The sequence below is a fragment of the Prunus mume genome, linkage group LG3, assembly GCF_029339155.1.
Source record: "Prunus mume cultivar Tortuosa linkage group LG3, ASM2933915v1, whole genome shotgun sequence".
Classification (NCBI taxonomy): Eukaryota; Viridiplantae; Streptophyta; class Magnoliopsida; order Rosales; family Rosaceae; genus Prunus; species Prunus mume.
This window is the reverse complement of record NC_142700.1, coordinates 19,833,302-19,844,796: the sequence shown is the minus strand read 5'-3', so window position 1 is coordinate 19,844,796 and position 11,495 is coordinate 19,833,302. Positions and strand designations below refer to the sequence as shown.

General features: G+C 39.1%; 1 pseudogene; it reads left to right on the top strand.

Moving 5' to 3' along the window:
* The first annotated feature begins 516 nt into the window (after positions 1-516).
* On the top strand, positions 517-2,883 carry LOC148919030 (L-type lectin-domain containing receptor kinase IX.1 pseudogene; annotated as a pseudogene).
* Positions 2,884-11,495: the final 8,612 nt, after the last annotated feature.

Below are 11,495 nucleotides of genomic sequence, written 5' to 3'. Positions count from 1 at the left end.
GGGTAAGTGTCGAATAGGTCTCATCAGGTCGTCCTCCAACTAGATTTTTCTTGATTTGAATTGGTAAGCAAAGGAGTATTGCTGGCCAAAGGACATTGAAAAATTAAGGAGATATTTAGTGATATACCCATTCTTAGCACTAATATTATAAATAAATCCTACACAATTGAATTTCTATAAACAAACCAAAAAACAACCAAAAAAATGACAGCTGGTCTTATTGAATTTAATATTGATTATTAAATTACTTTGATGCCCTATTGAGTGTTTTGGGTATTTTTATGAGATTTTGGGGTTGGGCTTGCTTTAAGAAATTGATGGCAGTTTTGTAATTTATAAGAAGTTAAAAGTTTTTTTGTTATGTTGTAAATGAGCTTTGGGTGTGTTTCTAAAGTCCATTTCATATGGTGTATTTTTATAATTTGGGCCTCTATATTTGGTATAATAGTGAATCTCCCAAAATTAAACTCTACAGCTAGCCTCTGCTCTATATTAGATCACAATTTGATCTGCAAGTACCCAGAAAAAGAAAAAACAAATTAGAAATGGTTTTCCTTCTTCTGCTTTTGTTTCAGTTAGCCCCTTGTGTGACATCATTAGACTTCGGTTTCTCCACCTTCCGAAATGGAAAAAACACCATATCTCTGGAGGGAGATGCTCGCATCGATGGAGAATTCCTCCTACTCACCAAAAGTGCTATTGATGACGTAAAGGAACAAAGTGTGGGCCGAGCCACCTACAGTCAACCATTCCTCCTCCGCGACAAAGCCACAGGAAAGCTTGCAGACTTGACCACAAATTTCACATTCGTCATAGACTCCCAAGGCAAAACGCCATATGCTGATGGACTGGTGTTCTTCATAGCGCCAAACGGGTCCTTACTCAACAGCACATTAGGCAGAGGAGGCAGTCTAGGCCTTGCCGTGGAAAACCCGCAAAACAACACATCAAAAAGTCAGTACCCCTTTGTAGCAGTAGAGTTTGACATCTATCATAATGAAGTCACCTCTATCGATGATCCCATGGGAGATCATGTCGGGATTGACAGCAGCACTCTCAAGTCTCAGATGTTCGCAGCTTGGAATGGAAGTATTGCAGAGGGTCGCGTGAATAGTGCTGGCATTAGTTACAATTCTACAACAAATGGTATACATGTGGTTTTCACTAGTTATGTGGATGGTGTCCAAATGATGAGGTATCTTGATTGCGAGGTTACTCTGGATAATATTTTGCAAGGTTGGGTGATTGTTGGGTTCTCTGCTGCAACAGATGCTAATACCGCTCTGCACAAGATCAACTCATGGAGCTTCCATTCAACTCAACTGTTTGATGAAAAACCAAAGAACACCACACCAAAGTCTGGAAATGGCATCAATATTAGACTAGTTCTTGTGTTGGGTATTGGTGGACTTGTCTTGGGTGGTGGGTTGGGTTTGGTTTGGTTCATCTGTTGGAAGAAGAGAAGGGAAAGTAGTGATGAAGATGATACAGTGATTGATGAGGAATTCGAAAAGGGGACAGGCCCCAAAAAGTTCTCGTACAGAAAATTGGCTCAATCAACGAGCAATTTTGATGAGGGACAGAAGCTTGGAGAGGGAGGATTTGGTGGAGTTTACAGAGGCTACATAAAAGACCTGAACTTAAATGTTGCGGTGAAGAGGATATCAAGTGGGTCGAGACAGGGGTTGAAGGAGTATGCAGCTGAAGTAAGGATCATTAGTCGACTTAGACATCGGAATCTTGTGCAACTGATTGGTTGGTGCCACGAAAGAAAACAACTCCTACTTGTTTATGAGTTCATGTCCAACGGCAGCTTAGATTCCCATTTGTTCAAAGCAAAGAGCTTGTTAGCTTGGGACGCAAGATACAGAATTGCTCAAGGCTTGGCATCCGGGTTGTTCTATCTCCATGAGGAATGGGAACAATGTGTGCTGCACAGGGATGTCAAATCCAGCAATATCATGTTAGATTCAAATTTCAACGCAAAACTTGGGGACTTCGGATTAGCTCGACTCGTGGACCACGGAAAACAATCAGAAACTACTGTTCTTGCTGGAACCATGGGCTACATGGCTCCCGAATATATGACCACCGGAAAGGCTAGCAAGGAAACAGATGTTTACAGTTTTGGAGTTGTTGCTTTGGAGATAGCTTGTGGGAGAAAACCCAATGGTCTCGAGTTCAGGAGCCGTCAAATCACTATGGTGGAGTGGGTTTGGGATCTTTACGGTGAAGGGAGAGTCATTGAAGCAGCTGACCCAAAACTCTCTGGAGATTTTGAGAAGAGGCAAATGGAGTGCTTGTTGATTGTTGGGTTGTGGTGTGCTCATCCGGATTACAAGATCAGGCCTTCGATACAACAAACAATTCAAGCGCTCAACTTCGAAGTTCCATTGCCTATTCTCTCGTCAAAGATGCCGGTGGCTAGCTACTCTTCTCCTCCGTTATCATTTTCAATCTTGTCTGTTAGTACTGATTTAGAAGGAGGTCCAGGTTATGGCTGCAACACCAATTCCTCACAGTTCACCACATCTTCTGCATCAAATTCTACTCCATCAGCATCACGTTTGTACTCAAAATAAATTTAATTTTAATTGTTGTTTTATAATAATGTACAAACTTTTTTGTAATTTAATCTTATATTTGAATAGTACAAACGGTTGGGTAGGCTAGAAGATTTTCATGTTGGCGAGTCCTTAGTTAGGATTATGGTTACTTACTCATTTTTCTTGTCTTATTATAATTGAGATTTATTTCCTATTGTAATTTATATTTATTTTCTATTGTAATTTGGATTTATTTACTATTTTCTTTAGGGTTGTACTTTTTTATAAATACCTCCATATTGGAGAAGAATAAAGATATGAACATATCTGAGCATAACTGAATATTTTCCCTACTTTGTTTGACTTGGTATCAGAGCCTAGTCCTCTTGTGACTTGAGCTTGTGTTCTCCTTGCAATTAAAGTGCTTTCCTCCCCTCCTATTCAAGGGGAGGAGGGGGATTGAAAAAGATATGTTTCTCTTTCCCACGGAGATATTGCCTATTTCTTGACTCCGACAACCCCTTCTCTTCAAGGGGAGAGGAGGATTGATGAGAAGCTGTCTGCGTGAATTAGCTAAAGTTTATATGGAAGAATTTGTCATCGTCTTTAGCTATTGTTTCTGTGGTTGTTGGTGTGGCCGCTACTGCCACCGTTGATGTTGCCTTTGTTTGTTTCGCTTTCCGTTGCTATAGTCATTGTCGATGATGTTGTTGTGTTTTGATATGTCTATACAACATAAAAAAAAAAAAAAAAAAAAAAAAAACTCTAACCCTAAACACTACCTATTTCCACTGCACTATACACCTAGTCCACCCTGCCATCTATCACCATGCCAAATGTTGATGCTTTTATTTCTTCACTTGCTTATGGTTCTACTTCACCTACTGCTTCTCCTACCCCTATTGTGCTGATTCATACTGAATCGTCCACAAATCTACTTTGAGGATTCAAATTGAATGGATCCAACTATGCGATTTGGGCTTCGATGATCGAATTCTATGCTGCTTCACAAGGAAAATTGGGTTACCTAACTCGTGACTATGATGTCCCAGATTCAAAAAGATCCTCAATTTGGAAAGTGAAAAATTGATGATGTTACCATGAAAAGTTGGATGATGCGCACTATGGAACCTAGTTTGTTGAACACATTTCATACTTACCTATTGCCGTGTTCATAGGGTTTTTGTGTTCTACCTTATCAAATACCGTGCTCACAGGGTTTCTGTGTTTTGCCTTACCTATTGCCGTGTTCACAAGGTTTGTGTTTTGCTTTTATGTGTTCTTCTATGTGCCCTATTTGTTAGGGTTTGTTAGTTGTTTCACTCATGAGTTATGATAAGGCCTACTCTACAGTTGTTCGATTGGTCAATGTTGAGTATGATGTTCTATGACTCGCTTGTCAAGTTGGACATGCGGAATATCTTTGCCCTAACTTGAGGGTGAGTGTTGGCGAGTCCTTACTTAGTTAGGATTATGGTTACTTACTCATTTTTCTTGTCCTATTATAATTGAGATTTATTTCCTATTGTAATTTATATTTATTTTCTATTGTAATTTGGATTTGTTTCCTATTTTCTGTAGGGTTGTACTTTTTTATAAATACCTCCATATTGGAGAAGAATAAAGATATGAACATATCTGAGCATAACTGAATATTTTCCCTACTTTGATTGACTGTTCAGAGTTGGCTAGCTTTCAGTTCTGAATTCTAAATCCATTTACATCCCCAAGCACTTCAATGAGTTCAATCCATCTTTCCATCCAAACTTTATCAAACTATTAACTCACAAAATTTCTATCCAACATGCAATAATTATCAGACTTATTGGCTTAGGCCTGTCGACCTCACAAATAGGACTAAGCAATAGATATAAGATAAGAAATTAAATGTAGTTAGTCAATATGTCGAGAAACACTTCCATTATACGGGGATAATATTATTTTGCTATCCCGACGAATAACATTATGACACACATGATAACTTCCATGTGGCATAGCATTATTTGTTGGGAATAGAAAAATAGTGATATCCCCATTGCAACTAAATTTTTCTCCATTATGTCACTTCAAGACACCCTGGTCTCTTCTCCCATCCCATCATTACCATTCTATTGAATCTTGATCCACTATTTTTTTCGTCCCTTTGTAATTTCAAACAATGAATAGCATGTTGAACGAAACGAATCAAGAAAAGAAAAATACCATACAAGGTAAAGCTGCAAATAAAAATACTACATGAGATGATATGTCAAATTTGAATAGGTCAATAAAAGAAGAGTTGGAATCAACCAATGTCTCAAGTCTTCCAATGAAAATTGTTCTCATTTGAATTGGTAAATTAACTATGCGCCAGCTTATACATATGCTCTCTACTTGGAAATTTACTCGGCAGTCTTCTCTAGTTTTGACAATTGATGCAAGCCTACAAAGGTAGCTTTTACTAGCTCTCTCCATCCCTTTTGGTTCACGGATTGAACTTCGTGGGAATGAAATTCACATGTTTAATCCCATAAGATGAAAATGGAGGATGTTTATTCCCATGTTTGGGAACGTTGGGAAATGAGGACTTGGAAATATCATTTTCTCTCATTTCCATGTTTGGTTGTGCAGTATTAGGAATGAAAATTGTTCAGTTTTCCAACAATCCCCTTGATTTTTTTTTTAAATTATTAAAAATTATTAAAACCAAGAGTTTAAGGGTCAAAAGTGATATTCCACATGAGAAACCCTAGCCCCCTCTCTCACAGAAAAAACACTCCCATAGTCGTTTTCACTTTGAGGGGGGAGGAGAAGAATTCCCAAGCCAAGGATATGAAATCCCCCCTATATGGGAAGTTCTTCATACCTATGAGGCAGGTACTACATTCCCAAAAGTGCGTTTACCAAACATAAGAATGCAATTTCATACCAATTCCCAAAATTCTCAAACGAAATGCTTGTCAATACCTCTGGGATTAATGGGATCATCACACACCACTCACCAAAGCTTCAATTAAACTTTTTCTTGTCTTCTCCCCATCGACTTGTTGTGGCTCCGTCGAGCATAGATTTGGCATCCCATCATAACGAATTGTCTCAAAAACCAACACCAACCTAAGTGGAACTGTTGGGTTGATGAAGCGACAACATCACTTGTTTGGTGTAATGGTTCAACGTCACTTTCGAGAATTGCTCCTCCAAATAGTTCGTTAGTGAGTAATGTTGAAGAATATAAGTCCCACATTGGAAACTTGACTATATATAATCAATAATTCCACTACGAATATCACCGATGCCTTTTGTGATAAAACCTCACACTACTGGGCTTTGTATAGGTGGTTAAGTTGGGGGAAAATATCGGTGTTGCTAAACCAATTATACCTTTGTAATTTCGTAATTGTAGCAATTCAAAGACAAATTGCCAATTCCATCAAATTCTTTAACGGGGTCAGGGGTATTTTCATCAACTATTGATTTTGACGTTAAGGTTTGTTGATTAATGAATTGAGAACTACATTGGGAATGCTTTGATTATTATTTGCTACTTTGGTCACTTTGGAATTTCATTTCAATGACAAATCAATTGCTTGTTTCTTGTTTGCAATTAAAAAAATAATTAAATTTAAGTTTCTATTTTTTTAAACTTGAAATGGATATAAATACCCCGATGTTGTGAAAGAAATTAACGAAATTCGTGACTTGTCCTTGAATTGCTACAATAATGAAACTATAAGGGCACAATTGACCAAATGAAAACCACAAGGACGAAAAGTGAAAAATGGATAAACTTCAGAGACTAAAAGTGCCATAAAACGTTCCCTATGATATTTGGGTGACTCATCATTGCAATATAGAGAAGTAAAAAAACTTGTTGACGTGAGTCTCCTAATTAATCAAGGAGATTTATTTCCTTAATTAATTAAGAAATTTACTTTCCTATTCTTTATAGTTGACAAATCATTGTTTAATTAGGAGATACTATCCTAATTGATTACTGTATCTATTTCCTTGTAAAACACTCATGTAAATTCCTATATATACCTCCTTATGGAGAAGAATAAAACCTAACCCAAAATATTCAAACTATATTCATATTTTAGCATGGTATCAGATCAATCGATCCTGGGTTGTCTCTAAACCCTTATCTCAAATTTCTCAAATTCAAATCCAAAACCCTAAATCAAATTCCTCATATTTTTCCCCAAATCCAAATCTCTCAAATCTAAAGTCCTCAAATCCTCTTAACAAAATCCCTAAACACATACCCTCAAATCTTATACACATACCTCTCAAATCCAATTCCTACATCAAATTCATACATCAAATTCCTCAAATCAAATTCCTCCAAACACAATTCCTCACATTCTCATATCACATCTTACTTCCACTAGTTATGGCATAAACGTCTTGGGCATGCCTCTTTCAGTTATCTTAAGAAGTTGTTTCCGTCATTATTTTCCAGTCTTGATGTTTCCAGCTTCCAGTGTGATACGTGTGAATTGGCTAAGAGCCATTGTATCCCGTTCCCATTAAGTTCAAATAAGAGTTTGGTTTCATTTTCTCTTGTTCATTTTGGTGTTTGGGGACCTGCTAAAATTGCCACTCCATCAGGGGCGCGATGGTTTGTCACGTTTATAGATGATTGCACACGCATGACTTGGGTTTCCCTTCTCAAAACCAAAGGGGAAGTCAGTTCCAGGTTTCAACTATTTTATCAAATGGTGGAGACTCAGTTTCATGCCAAAATTTAGGTTCTTCGTTCTGACAATGGCGGAGAATTTCTCAACCATGATCTAACCAATTCTTACAAGATCATGCCACGATCTTTTTGGGGCGAAGCCATCGTCTCTGCAGCATACCTTATCAATTGGATTCCCTTTAGTATCCTAAATTTTCAAACACCACTTCAAACATTTCACCACCATATGCAAAGACCTCCCACCCCAAACCTGGAACCCCGGATTTTCGGCTGTGTTGTATTTATCCACTTACATGATCACCAACGAAGCAAATTAGATCCCCGAGCTGAAAAGTGTGTTTTTATTGGCTATGCACCTCATCAGAAAGGATACCGGTGTTATCATCTACCTAGTCAGAAGGTCTTTACCTCCATAGATATTGTGTTTTGGAAACATGACTTATATTTTTCAACAGCCTGGGAGGAGAATTGAGAATCCACCACTGCTCCAATTCTCGATTTTTTTTCACCCGGACATCACTCTGCATCAAAGTGATCGGTTGCCCCCTTTTAGTTCTTCAACTACAGAGACCTTGTTTCAAAATAACCAGTCGCCAGCAGACAGAGACCGGTTGCTAGAAGAAAACGATCCGTTGTCTCCACGCTATCAAAACCAGGAGGAGGAAATTGAACCGTTTTATGAGATTTTGCCCGCTTTAGCTCCAATACAGCACCAATCACTTGCTGAGGAAGTCATTTAGGTAACATCTTTTCCTGAAACTGATAACACTAGTGAAATATCCTATGATGATTTGATTTCAGAAAGCACAAAGCATATCAGCTTCCAGAAAGGAAGAATCATGCAAACCTCGAGTACAATATGAAATAGATCTTAAAGCCGAAGGGAAATACCCCATCAATAATTATATATCTCTCAGCAGATTATCAGAGTCACGTGTGCACTATGTGAAGTAGTTAGCTAACATATCTGTCCCCAACAGGTAACTGAAGCACCGTAAGACCCAAAATGGAAGAAGCTATGAATGAAGAAATGTGAGCTCTCCAAAAGAATGTCACAGGGGAACTCGTGCCCTTACCTCATGGAAAGAAGACAGTAGGATGCAAGTGGATTTATACTGTGAAACTCAAAGCAAATGGATCCATTGAAAGATATAAAGCTAGATTGGTGGTGAAGGGATACACACAGAGATATGAGATAGACTATGAGGAGATGTTTGCCCTAGTAGCCAAGATTAACACTATTAGAGTCCTATTATCTCTTGTAGCAAATCTCGATTGGCCACTACATCAGTTTGGTGTCAAAAATGCATTCTTACATGGAGACTTGGAAGAAGTACATATGAACTTACCCCTAGGATGTAATTTAGCTCCTAATAAGAAAAATCAAGTTTGCAAACTGAGAAAGTCATTATATGGGTTAAAGCAATCTCCCAGGGCATGGTTTGGCAGATTTACTAAATCTATGAAGAATTTTGGATATACACAGAGTAATTCAGATCACACCCTGTTCTTGAAGTGTGATGAAGGAAAACTTACTGCATTGATTGTTTATGTAGATGGCATAATCGTAACTGGAAACGAGCGAAGAGCAACAGAAGTTGCAAAAGTATTTGTCTCAGGAATTTGGGATGAAGGATTTAGGTGATTTGAAGTACTTTTTTGGAATCAAAGTAGCAATAAAAAACTGGTATATTTCTATCTCAAAGGAAGTATGTAATGGATCTACTCACTAAAACAGGAATGCTTGGATGTAAGCCTGCTGACACACCTATTAAGATGAATCACAAGTTGTGTGAAGACATGGACCAAGAACCAACCAATAAGGAACAGTACCAACGCCTTGTTGGAAGGTTGATATACCTGGCACACACAAGACCAGATATTGCATATGTTATGAGTGTGATTAGTCAGTTTATGCATTCCCCCAGTGTTTCTTATAAGAATGCAGTTGATCGGATCTGAAGATACTTAAAGTCAGGCCCTGGGAAAGGATTAATGTTTACAAAAAATGGAGATCTTGAAGTTGTTGGATATATAAATGCTGATTGGATTGGTTCCATTACAGATAGACGCTCTACTTCTGGTTACTTCACATTCGTGGAAGGTAACCTAGTCACTTTTCGGAGTAAAAAGAAAAATGTGGTTTCTTGGTTTAGTGCGCATGTGGTATCGAGGAATGGCTCACAGTTTGTGAATTATTGTGGATCAGAAGACTCTTGACAGAATTGGGCTTCAAGCCAGAAAAGCCAATGAAGTTGCATTGTGACAACAAGTCAGCTATCGATATTGCCCATAATCCAGTTCAACATGATCGAACTAAACATATTGAGGTGGATAGACATTTTATCAAAGAAAAAATTGAGAAGAAGATCATCCGCCTACTATTCGTAAAATCAAAAGATCAACTGGCAGATATCTTAACAAAAGCTGTTTGTGGCAAAATATTTCATGACTCACTTACTAAGTTGGGCATTGGTGACATATATGCACCAACTTGAGGAGGAGTGTTGACGTGAGTCTCCTAATTAATCAAGGAGATTTATTTCCTTGATTAACTAAGGGATTTACTTTTCTATTCTTTATAGTTGACAAATCATTGTATAATTAGGAGATATTGTCCTAATTGATTACTGTATCTATTTCCTTGTAAAGCACTCATGTAAACTCCTATATATATATCTCCTTATGAAGAAGAATAAAACCTAACCCAAAATATTCAAACCATATTCATATTTTAGCAGAACTTAGCCAAAAAGACAAGATTGACCAAGAAAAGAAGACTTGACTCATGAAAAAACTAATTTTTTATAATTAAACAATAAAATTATCTATTGCATAATGCAAATATTACAATTAAAAAAATGATCTACATCAGAGTTATTAAATCAGACCTATTCATAGAGTGTTTTGTTTAAGTTTAACCAATTCATTATTTACAAGCTCTGACTAGTCACACTTGTTTATACCAAAATGAACAGCCAATGAACATCGGACACGTGGACCAAGCTGGAGCTATGGGAGCCTTCGGCATCTAGCTTCGGCATCGATTCACCGATCGCTCTATTAGGGCAACTTTACCTCCTGGGACACGTGGCAATCCCACAAAGATGTCCGACAGTCCCACATCAAACTCTAAGCAAAATGCACACCTCCCAAGGCCTATAAAAGAGGACAACTATCCCAGCTTAGGTAAGAAAACAGAACTCACGCATACTGCCTATTGATCTGTAGTTCAAACTTACTAAATCCGTACTTACTTAAGCATCGGAGAGCTTTTGGCGGTACCATTCACCGTGCCCTAGGGCTTACCGAAGCGCCATATCTTACGTATAACACCCTACCGAGGCCATAGCATACCGAAGGAAAAACATATCACTAAGTTGCGCGCGAAGAGTACTGAACCATTTTTCTCGTAAGTAACGGTTTGGCTTACGCCGTCAGTGGAAACGATAATAATCAACCTACAATTCCTAAAACGATAGGAACCACTTCAGACCACAGCCTCTATCGAGGATGGATTACCAGACGGTGTGCCAAGTGGAGCAAGCCCCGCTGCACCCTAGCACCCCTTCTGGAATCCTCTAGTGCTTCACCACGGCCGGAGCTTCTGCTCAAATGACCACCCTACGGAGGGAAATGGCTAAGCTCCAAGAACATAACAATCTCCTCTCATCCAAAGTAGACAAACACACGTTGCTTGAACCAGCGGAAACACAGAGCATTCTAGCTACCGAAGTCTTCTAGAGTCTGCAGACTTCGGCCCGGTAAGAGGGAAAGAGGGGAAAGAGGGGGCAAAGGCAACGCCTGCGCTTTCCAAACAATTGGTGGTCCCAGCTCCACAGGACCAGCCTCATGTGCCGAAGAAGGTGTACACCGATTGTCGCCATCGGATCAACGACAAGAAGGATGCCGAACGGCATAGGTCCCCAATCGGTTAATGTGCCCGTCGCGGACTCGCGGATGAAGGTCCTAGGAGATAATCGCCTTAGAAGGTCTGTGGTTTGATTCGGAATGGAATCGACGATGAGTACGCCCCACCAAGGGCACCAAATCAACTACCGACCCCGCTTATCCGCCTCGCTTCCAGAATCCAGATGGAAGATGACCAAACCCTCATCCCAGGTTCCTGATCGGGAAAATTTCACCAGGCCCTTCACCGAGCGATCAAGAAATTCAGACAGATAGAGAGGTGCAGCCGCTATGATACCATTTTATACCGCGTGGAGGACCTTTGACGCACCTTCACCTCCTTCCAATCTGGCAGCTGGGCA